We start from the raw sequence: 21624 nt of genomic DNA on the forward strand, positions 1-21624 counted from the left end.
TCTTCCATTGCATTGAAGCATACAATAAATCAAAAGAAGTCAGGATAAAAAAATGATGAAAAAAAAGCTGAAAAGTTAAAATAAAAAGTGAAATTCTGGCTTAAAACTGGTCTCCAGAAAACATAGATAATAAAAATGATCAAGCCTAGGAAATGATTGTCGCTGCCTGCTTGATGCGGAAAGTAAGAGCCAAAGAAGACGGGTGCCGTGGCTGAAATTATCCTTCGTCAGAATTGGTGAAGTTCTCTATTTTTGTCAAACAAGCAAACACAGGGGAAAGCGCGAACGCAGTCCCCCACTACCATAAATTATGCAGTCGAGTTTCCCACATTTGAGGAAATCGCAGAGGTCAACTGTTACGGAGTGCAATAAACCAGCCTCACTCTGGGAGAGCCACCTTAGGGATCATGGCTATTGCTCCCCTGCCAGGTAAGTATGACATGACGGGTACATTCAAAGGCACGCCCGCTGGGAAGCCTTTCCTTTAGGCTGTGGTGAAATAATAAAGCAAGTTAAAAAAAAAAAAAAGCAAATAAATAATCCAAATGATAGAAGGCTACAAAAGATTACCAAACCTCGTGGCTGATCGTTGTTTTCCTTAGCTACCAGTAATTTTAGTGCCTTCAGGTGGTTAGGTGTGAATAATTGAGCTGGATTCAGGGTGCGAAGGAGCAATTTGCATAAAGGCAAATGCTAGGCCAATGAGCCGAAGGATGGGAATTCGTAGCATGTAGTGAGAATAGTGTGCTGCCGGAAACAAGTGAATTCAGTGGGAGAGAAAGGTAAAAGGGAAATGCTAAGAAGCCAGCGGAAGGAATGGTGCAACAGAGCTCAGGAAGAAACGGGAGTCACGTAAGACACGCCCTAGACATGGGGCGCCATAAACTTTTATTAAACCAATCTTTCAGTCTCCTTAGAGCCTGTCAAAAATTGCCAATGCTGACTGTATTTCAAGTCATCATGGCGGGGTATTGGGTAAAGTTTTCAATTAGCAATAATCACGCCTCGGATTGACCTCATGGGCTACGATACTGCCACTGCGCAAAGCTAGCTGTTCAAGTGGGCCAGCTTTTAAGAGCTACCACGTAAGGACACTTTAAGACAGCGGTGAGAAAAAGTTCATGACCATAAGCCATTGCAAAGGATTATGGGAGGCAATATTCTAATTAGGCCCGCTTCCTCCTACAGGGAAGCTTAAACCCCAACAAATTCCTCGGTCTTCTTATATGGCATCTTGGAATGGTTCCAAACCTATAACAGAGAGTGAGGGCAACCATATCTTGCAGCAAACCTTGTACAATTTTTTTTCTCTCTTTGGAAACAGTTTTGCCAAGATTCTACTACAGCAGCCATTAGGCAGAGTACACAATCCGCTGGTCTACGTTCGTCCCCAAAGTCACACATTTCATGACTCCATCGATAGGAATGACCCTTGCCTAGCACCTGTCTTCTCTTCATCCACACTCAACAGGGCTGAAAGAACATTTGTGGTGGCTTTTTCAAAATTCCATGGTGTTCATTAGTAAGTGCTAGCGACCACCCAGCTATTCCTAAGGTTTGGTCTGATTGTCTCAAGCGGCAATTCACTGCCTTGATCCAGAAAATCTTTTTTTCCCAGAAATTCAATCAAACGTTACGTTCTGTTGGAAGACGTAATATAGGTCTCCAATTCTTTATTTCTTCCATTGCATTGAAGCATACAATAAATCAAAAGAAGTCAGGATAAAAAAATGATGAAAAAAAAGCTGAAAAGTTAAAATAAAAAGTGAAATTCTGGCTTAAAACTGGTCTCCAGAAAACATAGATAATAAAAATTATCAAGCCTAGGAAATGATTGTTGCTGCCTGCTTGATGCGGAAAGTAAGAGCCAAAGAAGACGGGTGCCGTGGCTGAAATTATCCTTCGTCAAAATTGGTGAAGTTCTCTATTTTTGTCAAACAAGCAAACACAGGGAAAAGCGCGAACGCAGTCCCCCACTACCATAAATTATGCAGTCGAGTTTCCCACATTTGAGGAAATCGCAGAGGTCAACTGGTACGGAGTGCAATGAAGCAGCCTCACTCTGGGAGAGCCACCTTAGGGATCATGGCTATTGCTCCCCTGCCAGGTAAGTATGACATGACGGGTACATTCAAAGGCACGCCCGCTGGGAAGCCTTTCCTTTAGGCTGTGGTGAAATAATAAAGCAAGTAAAAAAAAAAAAAAAGCAAATAAATAATCCAAATGATAGAAGGCTACAAAAGATTACCAAACCTCGTAGCTGATCGTTGTTTTCCTTAGCTACCAGTAATTTTAGTGCCTTCAGGTGGTTAGGTGTGAATAATTGAGCTGGATTCAGGGTGCGAAGGAGCAATTTGCATAAAGGCAAATGCTAGGCCAATGAGCCGAAGGATGGGAATTCGTAGCATGTAGTGAGAATAGTGTGCTGCCGGAAACAAGTGAAATCAGTGGGAGAGAAAGGTAAAAGGGAAATGCTAAGAAGCCAGCGGAAGGAATGGTGCAACAGAGCTCAGGAAGAAACGGGAGTCACGTAAGACACGCCCTAGACATGGGGCGCCATAAACTTTTATTAAACCAATCTTTCAGTCTCCTTAGAGCCTGTCAAAAATTGCCAATGCTGACTGTATTTCAAGTCATCATGGCGGGGTATTGGGTAAAGTTTTCAATTAGCAATAATCACGCCTCGGATTGACCTCATGGGCTACGATACTGCCACTGCGCAAAGCTAGCTGTTCAAGTGGGCCAGTTTTAAGAGCTACCACGTAAGGACACTTTAAGACAGCGGTGAGAAAAAGTTCATGACCATAAGCCATTGCAAAGGATTATGGGAGGCAATATTCTAATTAGGCCCGCTTCCTCCTACAGGGAAGCTTAAACCCCAACAAATTCCTCGGTCTTCTTATATGGCATCTTGGAATGGTTCCAAACCTATAACAGAGAGTGAGGGCAACCATATCTTGCAGCAAACCTTGTACAATTTTTTTTCTCTCTTTGGAAACAGTTTTGCCAAGATTCTACTACAGCAGCCATTAGGCAGAGTACACAATCCGCTGGTCTACGTTCGTCCCCAAAGTCACACATTTCATGACTCCATCGATAGGAATGACCCTTGCCGAGCACCTGTCTTCTCTTCATCCACACTCAACAGGGCTGAAAGAACATTTGTGGTGGCTTTTTCAAAATTCCATGGTGTTCATTAGTAAGTGCTAGCGACCACCCAGCTATTCCTAAGGTTTGGTCTGATTGTCTCAAGCGGCAATTCACTGCCTTGATCCAGAAAATCTTTTTTTCCCAGAAATTCAATCAAACGTTACGTTCTGTTGGAAGACGTAATATAGGTCTACAATTCTTTATTTCTTCCATTGCATTGAAGCATACAATAAATCAAAAGAAGTCAGGATAAAAAAATGATGAAAAAAAAGCTGAAAAGTTAAAATAAAAAGTGAAATTCTGGCTTAAAACTGGTCTCCAGAAAACATAGATAATAAAAATGATCAAGCCTAGGAAATGATTGTCGCTGCCTGCTTGATACGGAAAGTAAGAGCCAAAGAAGACGGGTGCCGTGGCTGAAATTATCCTTCGTCAGAATTGGTGAAGTTCTCTATTTTTGTCAAACAAGCAAACACAGGGGAAAGCGCGAACGCAGTCCCCCAATACCATAAATTATGCAGTCGAGTTTCCCACATTTGAGGAAATCGCAAAGGTCAACTGGTACGGAGTGCAATGAACCAGCCTCACTCTGGGAGAGCCACCTTAGGGATCATGGCTATTGCTCCCCTGCCAGGTAAGTATGACATGACGGGTACATTCAAAGGCACGCCCGCTGGGAAGCCTTTCCTTTAGGCTGTGGTGAAATAATAAAGCAAGTTAAAAAAAAATAAAGCAAATAAATAATCCAAATGATAGAAGGCTACAAAAGATTACCAAACCTCGTGGCTGATCGTTGTTTTCCTAAGCTACCAGTAATTTTAGTGCCTTCAGGTGGTTAGGTGTGAATAATTGAGCTGGATTCAGGGTGCGAAGGAGCAATTTGCATAAAGGCAAATGCTAGGCCAATGAGCCGAAGGATGGGAATTCGTAGCATGGAGTGAGAATAGTGTGCTGCCGGAAACAAGTGGATTCAGTGGGAGAGAAAGGTAAAAGGGAAATGCAAGGAAGCCAGCGGAAGGAATGGTGCAACAGAGCTCAGGAAGAAACGGGAGTCACGTAAGACACGCCCTAGACATGGGGCGCCATAAACTTTTTTTAAACCAATCTTTCAGTCTCCTCAGAGCATGTCAAAAATTGCCAATGCTGACTGTATTTCAAGTCATCATGGCGGGGTATTGGGTAAAGTTTTCAATTAGCAATAATCACGCCTCAGATTGACCTCATGGGCTACGATACTGCCACTGCGCAAAGTTAACTGTTCAAGTGGGCCAGCTTTTAAGAGCTACCACGTATGGACACTTTAAGACAGCGGTGAGAAAAAGTTCATGACCATAAGCCATTGCAAAGGATTGTGGGAGGCAATATTCTAATTAGGCCCGCTTCCTCCTACAGGGAAGCTTAAACCCCAACAAATTCCTCGGTCTTCTTATATGGCATCTTGGAATGGTTCCAAACCTATAACAGAGAGTGAGGGCAACCATATCTTGCAGCAAACCTTGTACAATTTTTTTTCTCTCTTTGGAAACGGTTTTGCCAAGATTCTACTACAGCAGCCATTAGGCAGAGTACACAATCCGCTGGTCTACGTTCGTCCCCAAAGTCACACATTTCATGACTCCATCGATAGGAATGACCCTTGCCTAGCACCTGTCTTCTCTTCATCCACACTCAACAGGGCTGAAAGAACATTTGTGGTGGCTTTTTCAAAATTCCATGGTGTTCATTAGTAAGTGCTAGCGACCACCCAGCTATTCCTAAGGTTTGGTCTGATTGTCTCAAGCGGCAATTCACTGCCTTGATCCAGAAAATCTTTTTTTCCCAGAAATTCAATCAAACGTTACGTTCTGTTGGAAGACGTAATATAGGTCTCCAATTCTTTATTTCTTCCATTGCATTGAAGCATACAATAAATCAAAAGAAGTCAGGATAAAAAAATGATGAAAAAAAAGCTGAAAAGTTAAAATAAAAAGTGAAATTCTGGCTTAAAACTGGTCTCCAGAAAACATAGATAATAAAAATGATCAAGCCTAGGAAATGATTGTCGCTGCCTGCTTGATGCGGAAAGTAAGAGCCAAAGAAGACGGGTGCCGTGGCTGAAATTATCCTTCGTCAGAATTGGTGAAGTTCTCTATTTTTGTCAAACAAGCAAACACAGGGGAAAGCGCGAACGCAGTCCCCCACTACCATAAATTATGCAGTCGAGTTTCCCACATTTGAGGAAATCGCAGAGGTCAACTGGTACGGAGTGCAATAAACCAGCCTCACTCTGGGAGAGCCACCTTAGGGATCATGGCTATTGCTCCCCTGCCAGGTAAGTATGACATGACGGGTACATTCAAAGGCACGCCCGCTGGGAAGCCTTTCCTTTGGGCTGTGGTGAAATAATAAAGCAAGTTAAAAAAAAAAAAAAGCAAATAAATAATCCAAATGATAGAAGGCTACAAAAGATTACCAAACCTCGTGGCTGATCGTTGTTTTCCTTAGCTACCAGTAATTTTAGTGCCTTCAGGTGGTTAGGTGTGAATAATTGAGCTGGATTCAGGGTGCGAAGGAGCAATTTGCATAAAGGCAAATGCTAGGCCAATGAGCCGAAGGATGGGAATTCGTAGCATGTAGTGAGAATAGTGTGCTGCCGGAAACAAGTGAATTCAGTGGGAGAGAAAGGTAAAAAGGAAATGCTAAGAAGCCAGCGGAAGGAATGGTGCAACAGAGCTCAGGAAGAAACGGGAGTCACGTAAGACACGCCCTAGACATGGGGCGCCATAAACTTTTATTAAACCAATCTTTCAGTCTCCTTAGAGCCTGTCAAAAATTGCCAATGCTGACTGTATTTCAAGTCATCATGGCGGGGTATTGAGTAAAGTTTTCAATTAGCAATAATCACACCTCGGATTGACCTCATGGGCTACGATACTGCCACTGCGCAAAGATAACTGTTCAAGTGGGCCAGCTTTTAAGAGCTACCACGTAAGGACACTTTAAGACAGCGGTGAGAAAAAGTTCATGACCATAAGCCATTGCAAAGGATTGTGGGAGGCAATATTCTAATTAGGCCCGCTTCCTCCTACAGGGAAGCTTAAACCCCAACAAATTCCTCGGTCTTCTTATATGGCATCTTGGAATGGTTCCAAACCTATAACAGAGAGTGAGGGCAACCATATCTTGCAGCAAACCTTGTACAATTTTTTTTCTCTCTTTGGAAACAGTTTTGCCAAGATTCTACTACAGCAGCCATTAGGCAGAGTACACAATCCGCTGGTCTACGTTCGTCCCCAAAGTCACACATTTCATGACTCCATCGATAGGAATGACCCTTGCCTAGCACCTGTCTTCTCTTCATCCACACTCAACAGGGCTGAAAGAACATTTGTGGTGGCTTTTTCAAAATTCCATGGTGTTCATTAGTAAGTGCTAGCGACCACCCAGCTATTCCTAAGGTTTGGTCTGATTGTCTCAAGCGGCAATTCACTGCCTTGATCCAGAAAATCTTTTTTTCCCAGAAATTCAATCAAACGTTACGATCTGTTGGAAGACGTAATATAGGTCTCCAATTCTTTATTTCTTCCATTGCATTGAAGCATACAATAAATCAAAAGAAGTCAGGATAAAAAAATGATGAAAAAAAAGCTGAAAAGTTAAAATAAAAAGTGAAATTCTGGCTTAAAACTGGTCTACAGAAAACATGGATAATAAAAATGATCAAGCCTAGGAAATGATTGTCGCTGCCTGCTTGATGTGGAAAGTAAGAGCCAAAGAAGACAGGTGCCGTGGCTGAAATTATCCTTCGTCAGAATTGGTGAAGTTCTCTATTTTTGTCAAACAAGCAAACACAGGGGAAAGCGCGAACGCAGTCCCCCACTACCATAAATTATGCAGTCGAGTCTCCCACATTTGAGGAAATCGCAGAGGTCAACTGGTACAGAGTGCAATGAACCAGCATGACTCTGAGAGAGCCACCTTAGGGATCATGGCTATTGCTCTCCTGCCAGGTAAGTATGACATGATGGGTACATTCAAAGGCACGCCCGCTGGGAAGCCTTTCCTTTAGGCTGTGGTGAAATAATAAAGCAAGTTAAAAAAAAATAAAGCAAATAAATAATCCAAATGATAGAAGGCTACAAAAGATTACCAAACCTCGTGGCTGATCGTTGTTTTCCTTAGCTACCAGTAATTTTAGTGCCTTCAGGTGGTTAGGTGTGAATAATTGAGCTGGATTCAGGGTGCGAAGGAGCAATTTGCATAAAGGCAAATGCTAGGCCAATGAGCCGAAGGATGGGAATTCGTAGCATGTAGTGAGAATAGTGTGCTGCCGGAAACAAGTGAATTCAGTGGGAGAGAAAGGTAAAAGGGAAATGCTAAGAAGCCAGCGGAAGGAATGGTGCAACAGAGCTCAGGAAGAAACGGGAGTCACGTAAGACACGCCCTAGACATGGGGCGCCATAAACTTTTATTAAACCCATCTTTCAGTCTCCTTAGAGCCTGTCAAAAATTGCCAATGCTGACTGTATTTCAAGTCATCATGGCGGGGTATTGGGTAAAGTTTTCAATTAGCAATAATCACGCCTCGGATTGACCTCATGGGCTACGATACTGCCACTGCGCAAAGCTAGCTGTTCAAGTGGGCCAGCTTTTAAGAGCTACCACGTAAGGAAACTTTAAGACAGCGGTGAGAAAAAGTTCATGACCATAAGCCATTGCAAAGGATTATGGGAGGCAATATTCTAATTAGGCCTGCTTCCTCCTACCCGGAAGCTTAAACCCCAACAAATTCCTCGGTCTTCTTATATGGCATCTTGGAATGGTTCCAAACCTATAACAGAGAGTGAGGGCAACCATATCTTGCAGCAAACCTTGTACAATTTTTTTTCTCTCTTTGGAAACAGTTTTGCCAAGATTCTACTACAGCAGCCATTAGGCAGAGTACACAATCCGTTGGTCTACGTTCGTCCCCAAAGTCACACATTTCATGACTCCATCGATAGGAATGACCCTTGCCTAGCACCTGTCTTCTCTTCATCCACACTCAACAGGGCTGAAAGAACATTTGTGGTGGCTTTTTCAAAATTCCATGGTGTTCATTAGTAAGTGCTAGCGACCACCCAGCTATTCCTAAGGTTTGGTCTGATTGTCTCAAGCGGCAATTCACTGCCTTGATCCAGAAAATCTTTTTTTCCCAGAAATTCAATCAAACGTTACGTTCTGTTGGAAGACGTAATATAGGTCTACAATTCTTTATTTCTTCCATTGCATTGAAACATACAATAAATCAAAAGAAGTCAGGATAAAAAAATGATGAAAAAAAAGCTGAAAAGTTAAAATAAAAAGTGAAATTCTGGCTTAAAACTGGTCTCCAGAAAACATAGATAATAAAAATGATCAAGCCTAGGAAATGATTGTCGCTGCCTGCTTGATGCGGAAAGTAAGAGCCAAAGAAGACGGGTGCCGTGGCTGAAATTATCCTTCGTCAGAATTGGTGAAGTTCTCTATTTTTGTCAAACAAGCAAACACAGGGGAAAGCGCGAACGCAGTCCCCCAATACCATAAATTATGCAGTCGAGTTTCCCACATTTAAGGAAATCGCAAAGGTCAACTGGTACGGAGTGCAATGAACCAGCCTCACTCTGGGAGAGCCACCTTAGGGATCATGGCTATTGCTCCCCTGCCAGGTAAGTATGACATGACGGGTACATTCAAAGGCACGCCCGCCCGCTGGGAAGCCTTTCCTTTAGGCTGTGGTGAAATAATAAAGCAAGTTAAAAAAAAATAAAGCAAATAAATAATCCAAATGATAGAAGGCTACAAAAGATTACCAAACCTCGTGGCTGATCGTTGTTTTCCTTAGCTACCAGTAATTTTAGTGCCTTCAGGTGGTTAGGTGTGAATAATTGAGCTGGATTCAGGGTGCGAAGGAGCAATTTGCATAAAGGCAAATGCTAGGCCAATGAGCCGAAGGATGGGAATTCGTAGCATGGAGTGAGAATAGTGTGCTGCCGGAAACAAGTGGATTCAGTGGGAGAGAAAGGTAAAAGGGAAATGCAAGGAAGCCAGCGGAAGGAATGGTGCAACAGAGCTCAGGAAGAAACGGGAGTCACGTAAGACACGCCCTAGACATGGGGCGCCATAAACTTTTTTTAAACCAATCTTTCAGTCTCCTCAGAGCATGTCAAAAATTGCCAATGCTGACTGTATTTCAAGTCATCATGGCGGGGTATTGGGTAAAGTTTTCAATTAGCAATAATCACGCCTCAGATTGACCTCATGGGCTACGATACTGCCACTGCGCAAAGTTAACTGTTCAAGTGGGCCAGCTTTTAAGAGCTACCACGTATGGAAACTTTAAGACAGCGGTGAGAAAAAGTTCATGACCATAAGCCATTGCAAAGGATTGTGGGAGGCAATATTCTAATTAGGCCCGCTTCCTCCTACAGGGAAGCTTAAACCCCAACAAATTCCTCGGTCTTCTTATATGGCATCTTGGAATGGTTCCAAACCTATAACAGAGAGTGAGGGCAACCATATCTTGCAGCAAACCTTGTACAATTTTTTTTCTCTCTTTGGAAACGGTTTTGCCAAGATTCTACTACAGCAGCCATTAGGCAGAGTACACAATCCGCTGGTCTACGTTCATCCCCAAAGTCACACATTTCATGACTCCATCGATAGGAATGACCCTTGCCTAGCACCTGTCTTCTCTTCATCCACACTCAACAGGGCTGAAAGAACATTTGTGGTGGCTTTTTCAAAATTCCATGGTGTTCATTAGTAAGTGCTAGCGACCACCCAGCTATTCCTAAGGTTTGGTCTGATTGTCTCAAGCGGCAATTCACTGCCTTGATCCAGAAAATCTTTTTTTCCCAGAAATTCAATCAAACGTTACGTTCTGTTGGAAGACGTAATATAGGTCTCCAATTCTTTATTTCTTCCATTGCATTGAAGCATACAATAAATCAAAAGAAGTCAGGATAAAAAAATGATGAAAAAAAAGCTGAAAAGTTAAAATAAAAAGTGAAATTCTGGCTTAAAACTGGTCTCCAGAAAACATAGATAATAAAAATGATCAAGCCTAGGAAATGATTGTCGCTGCCTGCTTGATGCGGAAAGTAAGAGCCAAAGAAGACGGGTGCCGTGGCTGAAATTATCCTTCGTCAGAATTGGTGAAGTTCTCTATTTTTGTCAAACAAGCAAACACAGGGGAAAGCGCGAACGCAGTCCCCCACTACCATAAATTATGCAGTCGAGTTTCCCACATTTGAGGAAATCGCAGAGGTCAACTGGTACGGAGAGCCACCTTAGGGATCATGGCTATTACTCCCCTGCCAGGTAAGTATGACATGACGGGTACATTCAAAGGCACGCCTGCTGGGAAGCCTTTCCTTTAGGCTGTGGTGAAATAATAAAGCAAGTAAAAAAAAAAAAAAGCAAATAAATAATCCAAATGATAGAAGGCTACAAAAGATTACCAAACCTCGTGGCTGATCGTTGTTTTCCTTAGCTACCAGTAATTTTAGTGCCTTCAGGTGGTTAGGTGTGAATAATTGAGCTGGATTCAGGGTGCGAAGGAGCAATTTGCATAAAGGCAAATGCTAGGCCAATGAGCCGAAGGATGGGAATTCGTAGCATGTAGTGAGAATAGTGTGCTGCCGGAAACAAGTGAATTCAGTGGGAGAGAAAGGTAAAAGGGAAATGCTAAGAAGCCAGCGGAAGGAATGGTGCAACAGAGCTCAGGAAGAAACGGGAGTCACGTAAGACACGCCCTAGACATGGGGCGCCATAAACTTTTATTAAACCAATCTTTCAGTCTCCTTAGAGCCTGTCAAAAATTGCCAATGCTGACTGTATTTCAAGTCATCATGGCGGGGTATTGGGTAAAGTTTTCAATTAGCAATAATCACGCCTCGGATTGACCTCATGGGCTACGATACTGCCACTGCGCAAAGCTAGCTGTTCAAGTGGGCCAGCTTTTAAGAGCTACCACGTAAGGACACTTTAAGACAGCGGTGAGAAAAAGTTCATGACCATAAGCCATTGCAAAGGATTGTGGGAGGCAATATTCTAATTAGGCCCGCTTCCTCCTACAGGGAAGCTTAAACCCCAACAAATTCCTCGGTCTTCTTATATGGCATCTTGGAATGGTTCCAAACCTATAACAGAGAGTGAGGGCAACCATATCTTGCAGCAAACCTTGTACAATTTTTTTTCTCTCTTTGGAAACAGTTTTGCCAAGATTCTACTACAGCAGCCATTAGGCAGAGTACACAATCCGCTGGTCTACGTTCGTCCCCAAAGTCACACATTTCATGACTCCATCGATAGGAATGACCCTTGCCTAGCACCTGTCTTCTCTTCATCCACACTCAACAGGGCTGAAAGAACATTTGTGGTGGCTTTTTCAAAATTCCATGGTGTTCATTAGTAAGTGCTAGCGACCACCCAGCTATTCCTAAGGTTTGGTCTGATTGTCTCAAGCGGCAATTCACTGCCTTGATCCAGAAAATCTTTTTTTCCCAGAAATTCAATCAAACGTTACGTTCTGTTGGAAGACGTAATATAGGTCTCCAATTCTTTATTTCTTCCATTGCATTGAAGCATACAATAAATCAAAAGAAGTCAGGATAAAAAAATGATGAAAAAAAAGCTGAAAAGTTAAAATAAAAAGTGAAATTCTGTCTTAAAACTGGTCTCCAGAAAACATAGATAATAAAAATGATCAAGCCTAGGAAATGATTGTCGCTGCCTGCTTGATGTGGAAAGTAAGAGCCAAAGAAGACGGGTGCCGTGGCTGAAATTATCCTTCGTCAGAATTGGTGAAGTTCTCTATTTTTGTCAAACAAGCAAACACAGGGGAAAGCGCGAACGCAGTCCCCCACTACCATAAATTATGCAGTCGAGTTTCCCACATTTGAGGAAATCGCAGAGGTCAACTGGTACGGAATGCAATGAACCAGCCTCACTCTGGGAGAGCCACCTTAGGGATCATGGCTATTGCTCCCCTGCCAGGTAAGTATGACATGACGGGTACATTCAAAGGCACGCCCGCTGGGAAGCCTTTCCTTTAGGCTGTGGTGAAATAATAAAGCAAGTTTAAAAAAAAAAAAAAAAGCAAATAAATAATCCAAATGATAGAAGGCTACAAAAGATTACCAAACCTCGTGGCTGATCGTTGTTTTCCTTAGCTACCAGTAATTTTAGTGCCTTCAGGTGGTTAGGTGTGAATAATTGAGCTGGATTCAGGGTGCGAAGGAGCAATTTGCATAAAGGCAAATGCTAGGCCAATGAGCCGAAGGATGGGAATTCGTAGCATGTAGTGAGAATAGTGTGCTGCCGGAAACAAGTGAATTCAGTGGGAGAGAAAGGTAAAAGGGAAATGCTAAGAAGCCAGCGGAAGGAATGGTGCAACAGAGCTCAGGAAGAAACGGGAGTCACGTAAGACACGCCCTAGACATGGGGCGCCATAAACTTTTATTAAACCAATCTTTCAGTCTCCTTAGAGCCTGTCAAAAATTGCCAATGCTGACTGTATTTCAAGTCATCATGGCGGGGTATTGGGTAAAGTTTTCAATTAGCAATAATCACGCCTCAGATTGACCTCATGGGCTACGATACTGCCACTGCGCAAAGCTAGCTGTTCAAGTGGGCCAGCTTTTAAGAGCTACCACGTAAGGACACTTTAAGACAGCGGTGAGAAAAAGTTCATGACCATAAGCCATTGCAAAGGATTATGGGAGGCAATATTCTAATTAGGCCCGCTTCCTCCTACAGGGAAGCTTAAACCCCAACAAATTCCTCGGTCTTCTTATATGGCATCTTGGAATGGTTCCAAACCTATAACAGAGAGTGAGGGCAACCATATCTTGCAGCAAACCTTGTACAATTTTTTTTCTCTCTTTGGAAACAGTTTTGCCAAGATTCTACTACAGCAGCCATTAGGCAGAGTACACAATCCGCTGGTCTACGTTCGTCCCCAAAGTCACACATTTCATGACTCCATCGATAGGAATGACCCTTGCCTAGCACCTGTCTTCTCTTCATCCACACTCAACAGGGCTGAAAGAACATTTGTGGTGGCTTTTTCAAAATTCCATGGTGTTCATTAGTAAGTGCTAGCGACCACCCAGCTATTCCTAAGGTTTGGTCTGATTGTCTCAAGCGGCAATTCACTGCCTTGATCCAGAAAATCTTTTTTTCCCAGAAATTCAATCAAACGTTACGTTCTGTTGGAAGACGTAATATAGGTCTCCAATTCTTTATTTCTTCCATTGCATTGAAGCATACAATAAATCAAAAGAAGTCAGGATAAAAAAATGATGAAAAAAAAGCTGAAAAGTTAAAATAAAAAGTGAAATTCTGGCTTAAAACTGGTCTCCAGAAAACATAGATAATAAAAATGATCAAGCCTAGGAAATGATTGTCGCTGCCTGCTTGATGCGGAAAGTAAGAGCCAAAGAAGACGGGTGCCGTGGCTGAAATTATCCTTCGTCAGAATTGGTGAAGTTCTCTATTTTTGTCAAACAAGCAAACACAGGGGAAAGCGCGAACGCAGTCTCCCAATACCATAAATTATGCAGTCGAGTTTCCCACATTTGAGGAAATCGCAAAGGTCAACTGGTACGGAGTGCAATGAACCAGCCTCACTCAGGGATCATGGCTATTGCTCCCCTGCCAGGTAAGTATGACATGACGGGTACATTCAAAGGCACGCCCGCTGGGAAGCCTTTCCTTTAGGCTGTGGTGAAATAATAAAGCAAGTTAAAAAAAAATAAAGCAAATAAATAATCCAAATGATAGAAGGCTACAAAAGATTACCAAACCTTGTGGCTGATCGTTGTTTTCCTTAGCTACCAGTAATTTTAGTGCCTTCAGGTGGTTAGGTGTGAATAATTGAGCTGGATTCAGGGTGCGAAGGAGCAATTTGCATAAAGGCAAATGCTAGGCCAATGAGCCGAAGGATGGGAATTCGTAGCATGGAGTGAGAATAGTGTGCTGCCGGAAACAAGTGGATTCAGTGGGAGAGAAAGGTAAAAGGGAAATGCAAGGAAGCCAGCGGAAGGAATGGTGCAACAGAGCTCAGGAAGAAACGGGAGTCACGTAAGACACGCCCTAGACATGGGGCGCCATAAACTTTTTTTAAACCAATCTTTCAGTCTCCTCAGAGCCTGTCAAAAATTGCCAATGCTGACTGTATTTCAAGTCATCATGGCGGGGTATTGGGTAAAGTTTTCAATTAGCAATAATCACGCCTCAGATTGACCTCATGGGCTACGATACTGCCACTGCGCAAAGTTAACTGTTCAAGTGGGCCAGCTTTTAAGAGCTACCACGTAAGGACACTTTAAGACAGCGGTGAGAAAAAGTTCATGACCATAAGCCATTGCAAAGGATTGTGGGAGGCAATATTCTAATTAGGCCCGCTTCCTCCTACAGGGAAGCTTAAACCCCAACAAATTCCTCGGTCTTCTTATATGGCATCTTGGAATGGTTCCAAACCTATAACAGAGAGTGAGGGCAACCATATCTTGCAGCAAACCTTGTACAATTTTTTTTCTCTCTTTGGAAACGGTTTTGCCAAGATTCTACTACAGCAGCCATTAGGCAGAGTACACAATCCGCTGGTCTACGTTCGTCCCCAAAGTCACACATTTCATGACTCCATCGATAGGAATGACCCTTGCCTAGCACCTGTCTTCTCTTCATCCACACTCAACAGGGCTGAAAGAACATTTGTGGTGGCTTTTTCAAAATTCCATGGTGTTCATTAGTAAGTGCTAGCGACCACCCAGCTATTCCTAAGGTTTGGTCTGATTGTCTCAAGCGGCAATTCACTGCCTTGATCCAGAAAATCTTTTTTTCCCAGAAATTCAATCAAACGTTACGTTCTGTTGGAAGACGTAATATAGGTCTCCAATTCTTTATTTCTTCCATTGCATTGAAGCATACAATAAATCAAAAGAAGTCAGGATAAAAAAATGATGAAAAAAAAGCTGAAAAGTTAAAATAAAAAGTGAAATTCTGGCTTAAAACTGGTCTCCAGAAAACATAGATAATAAAAATGATCAAGCCTAGGAAATGATTGTCGCTGCCTGCTTGATGCGGAAAGTAAGAGCCAAAGAAGACGGGTGCCGTGGCTGAAATTATCCTTCGTCAGAATTGGTGAAGTTCTCTATTTTTGTCAAACAAGCAAACACAGGGGAAAGCGCGAACGCAGTCCCCCACTACCATAAATTATGCAGTCGAGTTTCCCACATTTGAGGAAATCGCAGAGGTCAACTGGTACGGAGTGCAATGAACCAGCCTCACTCTGGGAGAGCCACCTTAGGGATCATGGCTATTACTCCCCTGCCAGGTAAGTATGACATGACGGGTACATTCAAAGGCACGCCCGCTGGGAAGCCTTTCCTTTAGGCTGTGGTGAAATAATAAAGCAAGTTAAAAAAAAAAAAAAGCAAATAAATAATCCAAATGATAGAAGGCTACAAAAGATTACCAAACCTCGTGGCTGATCGTTGTTTTCCTTAGCTACCAGTAATTTTAGTGCCTTCAGGTGGTTAGGTGTGAATAATTGAGCTGGATTCAGGGTGCGAAGGAGCAATTTGCATAAAGGCAAATGCTAGGCCAATGAGCCGAAGGATGGGAATTCGTAGCATGTAGTGAGAATAGTGTGCTGCCGGAAACAAGTGAATTCAGTGGGAGAGAAAGGTAAAAGGGAAATGCTAAGAAGCCAGCGGAAGGAATGGTGCAACAGAGCTCAGGTAGAAACGGGAGTCACGTAAGACACGCCCTAGACATGGGGCGCCATAAACTTTTATTAAACCAATCTTTCAGTCTCCTTAGAGCCTGTCAAAAATTGCCAATGCTGACTGTATTTCAAGTCATCATGGCGGGGTATTGGGTAAAGTTTTCAATTAGCAATAATCACACCTCGGATTGACCTCATGGGCTACGATACTGCCACTGCGCAAAGATAACTGTTCAAGTGGGCCAGCTTTTAAGAGCTACCACGTAAGGACACTTTAAGACAGCGGTGAGAAAAAAGTTCATGACCATAAGCCATTGCAAAGGATTGTGGGAGGCAATATTCTAATTAGGCCCGCTTCCTCCTACAGGGAAGCTTAAACCCCAACAAATTCCTCGGTCTTCTTATATGGCATCTTGGAATGGTTCCAAACCTATAACAGAGAGTGAGGGCAACCATATCTTGCAGCAAACCTTGTACAATTTTTTTTCTCTCTTTGGAAACAGTTTTGCCAAGATTCTACTACAGCAGCCATTAGGCAGAGTACACAATCCGCTGGTCTACGTTCGTCCCCAAAGTCACACATTTCATGACTCCATCGATAGGAATGACCCTTGCCTAGCACCTGTCTTCTCTTCATCCACACTCAACAGGGCTGAAAGAACATTTGTGGTGGCTTTTTCAAAATTCCATGGTGTTCATTAGTAAGTGCTAGCGACCACCCAGCTATTCCTAAGGTTTGGTCTGATTGTCTCAAGCGGCAATTCACTGCCTTGATCCAGAAAATCTTTTTTTCCCAGAAATTCAATCAAACGTTACGTTCTGTTGGAAGACGTAATATAGGTCTCCAATTCTTTATTTCTTCCATTGCATTGAAGCATACAATAAATCAAAAGAAGTCAGGATAAAAAAATGATGAAAAAAAAGCTGAAAAGTTAAAATAAAAAGTGAAATTCTGGCATAAAACTGGTCTCCAGAAAACATGGATAATAAAAATGATCAAGCCTAGGAAATGATTGTCGCTGCCTGCTTGATTCGGAAAGTAAGAGCCAAAGAAGACGGGTGCCGTGGCTGAAATTATCCTTCATCAGAATTGGTGAAGTTCTCTATTTTTGTCAAACAAGCAAACACAGGGGAAAGCGCGAACGCAGTCCCCCACTACCATAAATTATGCAGTCGAGTTTCCCACATTTGAGGAAATCGCAGAGGTCAACTGGTACGGAGTGCAATGAACCAGCCTCACTCTGGGAGAGCCACCTTAGGGATCATGGCTATTGCTCCCCTGCCAGGTAAGTATGACATGACGGGTACATTCAAAGGCACGCCCGCTGGGAAGCCTTTCCTTTAGGCTGTGGTGAAATAATAAAGCAAGTAAAAAAAAAAAAAAAGCAAATAAATAATCCAAATGATAGAAGGCTACAAAAGATTACCAAACCTCGTGGCTGATCGTTGTTTTCCTTAGCTACCAGTAATTTTAGTGCCTTCAGGTGGTTAGGTGTGAATAATTGAGCTGGATTCAGGGTGCGAAGGAGCAATTTGCATAAAGGCAAATGCTAGGCCAATGAGCCGAAGGATGGGAATTCGTAGCATGTAGTGAGAATAGTGTGCTGCCGGAAACAAGTGAATTCAGTGGGAGAGAAAGGTAAAAGGGAAATGCTAAGAAGCCAGCGGAAGGAATGGTGCAACAGAGCTCAGGAAGAAACGGGAGTCACGTAAGACACGCCCTAGACATGGGGCGCCATAAACTTTTATTAAACCAATCTTTCAGTCTCCTTAGAGCCTGTCAAAAATTGCCAATGCTGACTGTATTTCAAGTCATCATGGCGGGGTATTGGGTAAAGTTTTCAATTAGCAATAATCACGCCTCGGATTGACCTCATGGGCTACGATACTGCCACTGCGCAAAGCTAGCTGTTCAAGTGGGCCAGCTTTTAAGAGCTACCACGTAAGGACACTTTAAGACAGCGGTGAGAAAAAGTTCATGACCATAAGCCATTGCAAAGGATTATGGGAGGCAATATTCTAATTAGGCCCGCTTCCTCCTACAGGGAAGCTTAAACCCCAACAAATTCCTCGGTCTTCTTATATGGCATCTTGGAATGGTTCTAAACCTATAACAGAGAGTGAGGGCAACCATATCTTGCAGCAAACCTTGTACAATTTTTTTTCTCTCTTTGGAAACAGTTTTGCCAAGATTCTACTACAGCAGCCATTAGGCAGAGTACACAATCCGCTTGTCTACGTTCGTCCCCAAAGTCACACATTTCATGACTCCATCGATAGGAATGACCCTTGCCTAGCACCTGTCTTCTCTTCATCCACACTCAACAGGGCTGAAAGAACATTTGTGGTGGCTTTTTCAAAATTCCATGGTGTTCATTAGTAAGTGCTAGCGACCACCCAGCTATTCCTAAGGTTTGGTCTGATTGTCTCAAGCGGCAATTCACTGATTTGATCCAGAAAATCTTTTTTTCCCAGAAATTCAATCAAACGTTACGTTCTGTTGGAAGACGTAATATAGGTCTCCAATTCTTTATTTCTTCCATTGCATTGAAGCATACAATAAATCAAAAGAAGTCAGGATAAAAAAATGATGAAAAAAAAGCTGAAAAGTTAAAATAAAAAGTGAAATTCTGGCTTAAAACTGATCTCCAGAAAACATAGATAATAAAAATGATCAAGCCTAGGAAATGATTGTCGCTGCCTGCTTGATGTGGAAAGTAAGAGCCAAAGAAGACGGGTGCCGTGGCTGAAATTATCCTTCGTCAGAATTGGTGAAGTTCTCTATTTTTGCCAAACAAGCAAACACAGGGGAAAGCGCGAACGCAGTCCCCCACTACCATAAATTATGCAGTTGAGTTTCCCACATTTGAGGAAATCGCAGAGGTCAACTGGTACGGAGTGCAATGAACCAGCCTCACTCTGGGAGAGCCACCTTAGGAATCATGGCTATTGCTCCCCTGCCAGGTAAGTATAACATGACGGGTACATTCAAAGGCACGCCCGCTGGGAAGCCTTTCCTTTAGGCTGTGGTGAAATAATAAAGCAAGTTAAAAAAAAAAAAAAAGAAGAGCAAATAAATAATCCAAATGATAGAAGGCTACAAAAGATTACCAAACCTCGTGGCTGATCGTTGTTTTCCTTAGCTACCAGTAATTTTAGTGCCTTCAGGTGGTTAGGTGTGAATAATTGAGCTGGATTCAGGGTGCGAAGGAGCAATTTGCATAAAGGCAAATGCTAGGCCAATGAGCCGAAGGATGGGAATTCGTAGCATGTAGTGAGAATAGTGTGCTGCCGGAAACAAGTGGATTCAGTGGGAGAGAAAGGTAAAAGGGAAATGCAAGAAAGCCAGCGGAAGGAATGGTGCAACAGAGCTCAGGAAGAAAAGGGAGTCACGTAAGACACGCCCTAGACATGGGGCGCCATAAACTTTTTTTAAACCAATCTTTCAGTCTCCTTAGAGCCTGTCAAAAATTGCCAATGCTGACTGTATTTCAAGTCATCATGGCGGGGTATTGGGTAAAGTTTTCAATTAGCAATAATCACGCCTCGGATTGACCTCATGGGCTACGATACTGCCACTGCGCAAAGTTAACTGTTCAAGTGGGCCAGCTTTTAAGAGCTACCACGTAAGGACACTTTAAGACAGCGGTGAGAAAAAGTTCATGACCATAAGCCATTGCAAAGGATTGTGGGAGGCAATATTCTAATTAGGCCCGCTTCCTCCTACAGGGAAGCTTAAACCCCAACAAATTCCTCGGTCTTCTTATATGGCATCTTGGAATGGTTCCAAACCTATAACAGAGAGTGAGGGCAACCATATCTTGCAGCAAACCTTGTACAATTTTTTTTCTCTCTTTGGAAACAGTTTTGCCAAGATTCTACTACAGCAGCCATTAGGCAGAGTACACAATCCGCTGGTCTACGTTCGTCCCCAAAGTCACACATTTCATGACTCCATCGATAGGAATGACCCTTGCCTAGCACCTGTCTTCTCTTCATCCACACTCAACAGGGCTGAAAGAACATTTGTGGTGGCTTTTTCAAAATTCCATGGTGTTCATTAGTAAGTGCTAGCGACCACCCAGCTATTCCTAAGGTTTGGTCTGATTGTCTCAAGCGGCAATTCCCTGCCTTGATCCAGAAAATCTTTTTTTCCCAGAAATTCAATCAAACGTTACGTTCTGTTGGAAGACGTAATATAGGTCTCCAATTCTTTATTTCTTCCATTGCATTGAAGCATACAATAAATCAAAAGAAGTCAGGATAAAAAAATGATGAAAAAAAAGCTGAAAAGTTAAAATAAAAAGTGAAATTCTGGCTTAAAACTGGTCTCCAGAAAACATGGATAATAAAAATGATCAAGCCTAGGAAATGATTGTCGCTGCCTGCTTGATGTGGAAAGTAAGAGCCAAAGAAGACAGGTGCCGTGGCTGAAATTATCCTTCGTCAGAATTGGTGAAGTTCTCTATTTTTGTCAAACAAGCAAACACAGGGGAAAGCGCGAACGCAGTCCCCCACTACCATAAATTATGCAGTCGAGTTTCCCACATTTGAGGAAATCGCAGAGGTCAACTGGTACAGAGTGCAATGAACCAGCATGACTCTGGGAGAGCCACCTTAGGGATCATGGCTATTGCTCTCCTGCCAGGTAAGTATGACATGACGGGTACATTCAAAGGCACGCCCGCTGGGAAGCCTTTTCTTTAGGCTGTGGTGAAATAATAAAGCAAGTTTAAAAAAAAAAAAGCAAATAAATAATCCAAATGATAGAAGGCTACAAAAGATTACCAAACCTCGTGGCTGATCGTTGTTTTCCTTAGCTACCAGTAATTTTAGTGCCTTCAGGTGGTTAGGTGTGAATAATTGAGCTGGATTCAGGGTGCGAAGGAGCAATTTGCATAAAGGCAAATGCTAGGCCAATGAGCCGAAGGATGGGAATTCGTAGCATGGAGTGAGAATAGTGTGCTGCCGGAAACAAGTGAATTCAATGGGAGAGAAAGGTAAAAGGGAAATGCTAAGAAGCCAGCGGAAGGAATGGTGCAACAGAGCTCAGGAAGAAACAGGAGTCACGTAAGACACGCCCTAGACATGGGGCGCCATAAACTTTTATTAAACCAATCTTTCAGTCTCCTTAGAGCCTGTCAAAAATTGCCAATGCTGACTGTATTTCAAGTCATCATGGCGGGGTATTGGGTAAAGTTTTCAATTAGCAATAATCACGCCTCGGATTGACCTCATGGGCTACGATACTGCCACTGCGCAAAGTTAACTGTTCAAGTGGGCCATCTTTTAAGAGCTACCACGTAAGGACACTTTAAGACAGCGGTGAGAAAAAGTTCATGACCATAAGCCATTGCAAAGGATTGTGGGAGGCAATATTCTAATTAGGCCCGCTTCCTCCTACAGGGAAGCTTAAACCCCAACAAATTCCTCGGTCTTCTTATATGGCATCTTGGAATGGTTCCAAACCTATAACAGAGAGTGAGGGCAACCATATCTTGCAGCAAACCTTGTACAATTTTTTTTCTCTCTTTGGAAACAGTTTTGCCAAGATTCTACTACAGCAGCCATTAGGCAGAGTACACAATCCGCTGGTCTACGTTCGTCCCCAAAGTCACACATTTCATGACTCCATCGATAGGAATGACCCTTGCCTAGCACCTGTCTTCTCTTCATCCACACTCAACAGGGCTGAAAGAACATTTGTGGTGGCTTTTTCAAAATTCCATGGTGTTCATTAG

The 21624-nt window shown here is 42.8% G+C and overlaps 24 non-coding genes and 2 pseudogenes across 24 annotated transcripts; all 26 read right to left on the reverse strand.

Annotated features, from left to right (window-relative positions):
* Positions 1 to 270: 270 nt before the first annotated feature.
* LOC134591106 (U1 spliceosomal RNA) lies at positions 271 to 437 on the reverse strand. The gene has a single exon (XR_010087932.1). It is a non-coding gene; the product is annotated as a U1 spliceosomal RNA (small nuclear RNA).
* Positions 438 to 908: 471 nt separating this feature from the next.
* On the reverse strand, positions 909 to 1049 carry LOC134592275 (U4 spliceosomal RNA). Its single transcript, XR_010088924.1, has one exon. It is a non-coding gene; the product is annotated as a U4 spliceosomal RNA (small nuclear RNA).
* An 899-nt stretch (positions 1050 to 1948) lies between these two features.
* LOC134591187 (U1 spliceosomal RNA) lies at positions 1949 to 2115 on the reverse strand. The gene has a single exon (XR_010088001.1). It is a non-coding gene; the product is annotated as a U1 spliceosomal RNA (small nuclear RNA).
* A 471-nt stretch (positions 2116 to 2586) lies between these two features.
* On the reverse strand, positions 2587 to 2727 carry LOC134592276 (U4 spliceosomal RNA). The gene has a single exon (XR_010088925.1). It is a non-coding gene; the product is annotated as a U4 spliceosomal RNA (small nuclear RNA).
* Positions 2728 to 3625: 898 nt separating this feature from the next.
* On the reverse strand, positions 3626 to 3792 carry LOC134590983 (U1 spliceosomal RNA). The gene has a single exon (XR_010087828.1). It is a non-coding gene; the product is annotated as a U1 spliceosomal RNA (small nuclear RNA).
* Positions 3793 to 4262: 470 nt separating this feature from the next.
* On the reverse strand, positions 4263 to 4403 carry LOC134593565 (U4 spliceosomal RNA). The gene has a single exon (XR_010090029.1). It is a non-coding gene; the product is annotated as a U4 spliceosomal RNA (small nuclear RNA).
* Positions 4404 to 5302: 899 nt separating this feature from the next.
* LOC134590775 (U1 spliceosomal RNA) lies at positions 5303 to 5469 on the reverse strand. The gene has a single exon (XR_010087649.1). It is a non-coding gene; the product is annotated as a U1 spliceosomal RNA (small nuclear RNA).
* A 471-nt stretch (positions 5470 to 5940) lies between these two features.
* Positions 5941 to 6081, reverse strand: LOC134593193 (U4 spliceosomal RNA). Its single transcript, XR_010089711.1, has one exon. It is a non-coding gene; the product is annotated as a U4 spliceosomal RNA (small nuclear RNA).
* Positions 6082 to 6980: 899 nt separating this feature from the next.
* LOC134591403 (U1 spliceosomal RNA) lies at positions 6981 to 7147 on the reverse strand. The gene has a single exon (XR_010088187.1). It is a non-coding gene; the product is annotated as a U1 spliceosomal RNA (small nuclear RNA).
* Positions 7148 to 7617: 470 nt separating this feature from the next.
* LOC134592277 (U4 spliceosomal RNA) lies at positions 7618 to 7758 on the reverse strand. The gene has a single exon (XR_010088926.1). It is a non-coding gene; the product is annotated as a U4 spliceosomal RNA (small nuclear RNA).
* Positions 7759 to 8657: 899 nt separating this feature from the next.
* LOC134591211 (U1 spliceosomal RNA) lies at positions 8658 to 8824 on the reverse strand. The gene has a single exon (XR_010088021.1). It is a non-coding gene; the product is annotated as a U1 spliceosomal RNA (small nuclear RNA).
* A 474-nt stretch (positions 8825 to 9298) lies between these two features.
* On the reverse strand, positions 9299 to 9439 carry LOC134593566 (U4 spliceosomal RNA). Its single transcript, XR_010090030.1, has one exon. It is a non-coding gene; the product is annotated as a U4 spliceosomal RNA (small nuclear RNA).
* An 899-nt stretch (positions 9440 to 10338) lies between these two features.
* LOC134591605 (U1 spliceosomal RNA) lies at positions 10339 to 10478 on the reverse strand (annotated as a pseudogene).
* A 470-nt stretch (positions 10479 to 10948) lies between these two features.
* Positions 10949 to 11089, reverse strand: LOC134592278 (U4 spliceosomal RNA). The gene has a single exon (XR_010088927.1). It is a non-coding gene; the product is annotated as a U4 spliceosomal RNA (small nuclear RNA).
* An 899-nt stretch (positions 11090 to 11988) lies between these two features.
* On the reverse strand, positions 11989 to 12155 carry LOC134590562 (U1 spliceosomal RNA). The gene has a single exon (XR_010087467.1). It is a non-coding gene; the product is annotated as a U1 spliceosomal RNA (small nuclear RNA).
* Positions 12156 to 12629: 474 nt separating this feature from the next.
* Positions 12630 to 12770, reverse strand: LOC134593464 (U4 spliceosomal RNA). Its single transcript, XR_010089943.1, has one exon. It is a non-coding gene; the product is annotated as a U4 spliceosomal RNA (small nuclear RNA).
* An 899-nt stretch (positions 12771 to 13669) lies between these two features.
* On the reverse strand, positions 13670 to 13821 carry LOC134591583 (U1 spliceosomal RNA; annotated as a pseudogene).
* Positions 13822 to 14291: 470 nt separating this feature from the next.
* On the reverse strand, positions 14292 to 14432 carry LOC134593604 (U4 spliceosomal RNA). Its single transcript, XR_010090062.1, has one exon. It is a non-coding gene; the product is annotated as a U4 spliceosomal RNA (small nuclear RNA).
* Positions 14433 to 15331: 899 nt separating this feature from the next.
* LOC134589604 (U1 spliceosomal RNA) lies at positions 15332 to 15498 on the reverse strand. Its single transcript, XR_010086653.1, has one exon. It is a non-coding gene; the product is annotated as a U1 spliceosomal RNA (small nuclear RNA).
* A 471-nt stretch (positions 15499 to 15969) lies between these two features.
* LOC134593111 (U4 spliceosomal RNA) lies at positions 15970 to 16110 on the reverse strand. Its single transcript, XR_010089641.1, has one exon. It is a non-coding gene; the product is annotated as a U4 spliceosomal RNA (small nuclear RNA).
* A 900-nt stretch (positions 16111 to 17010) lies between these two features.
* On the reverse strand, positions 17011 to 17177 carry LOC134589896 (U1 spliceosomal RNA). Its single transcript, XR_010086902.1, has one exon. It is a non-coding gene; the product is annotated as a U1 spliceosomal RNA (small nuclear RNA).
* Positions 17178 to 17648: 471 nt separating this feature from the next.
* Positions 17649 to 17789, reverse strand: LOC134592280 (U4 spliceosomal RNA). The gene has a single exon (XR_010088928.1). It is a non-coding gene; the product is annotated as a U4 spliceosomal RNA (small nuclear RNA).
* Positions 17790 to 18688: 899 nt separating this feature from the next.
* Positions 18689 to 18855, reverse strand: LOC134591319 (U1 spliceosomal RNA). Its single transcript, XR_010088116.1, has one exon. It is a non-coding gene; the product is annotated as a U1 spliceosomal RNA (small nuclear RNA).
* A 477-nt stretch (positions 18856 to 19332) lies between these two features.
* Positions 19333 to 19473, reverse strand: LOC134592805 (U4 spliceosomal RNA). The gene has a single exon (XR_010089378.1). It is a non-coding gene; the product is annotated as a U4 spliceosomal RNA (small nuclear RNA).
* Positions 19474 to 20372: 899 nt separating this feature from the next.
* LOC134591492 (U1 spliceosomal RNA) lies at positions 20373 to 20539 on the reverse strand. The gene has a single exon (XR_010088264.1). It is a non-coding gene; the product is annotated as a U1 spliceosomal RNA (small nuclear RNA).
* A 470-nt stretch (positions 20540 to 21009) lies between these two features.
* LOC134592806 (U4 spliceosomal RNA) lies at positions 21010 to 21150 on the reverse strand. The gene has a single exon (XR_010089379.1). It is a non-coding gene; the product is annotated as a U4 spliceosomal RNA (small nuclear RNA).
* Between the last annotated feature and the right edge of the window lie 474 nt (positions 21151 to 21624).

The sequence above is a fragment of the Pelobates fuscus genome, chromosome 2, assembly GCF_036172605.1.
Source record: "Pelobates fuscus isolate aPelFus1 chromosome 2, aPelFus1.pri, whole genome shotgun sequence".
Taxonomy (NCBI): Eukaryota; Metazoa; Chordata; class Amphibia; order Anura; family Pelobatidae; genus Pelobates; species Pelobates fuscus.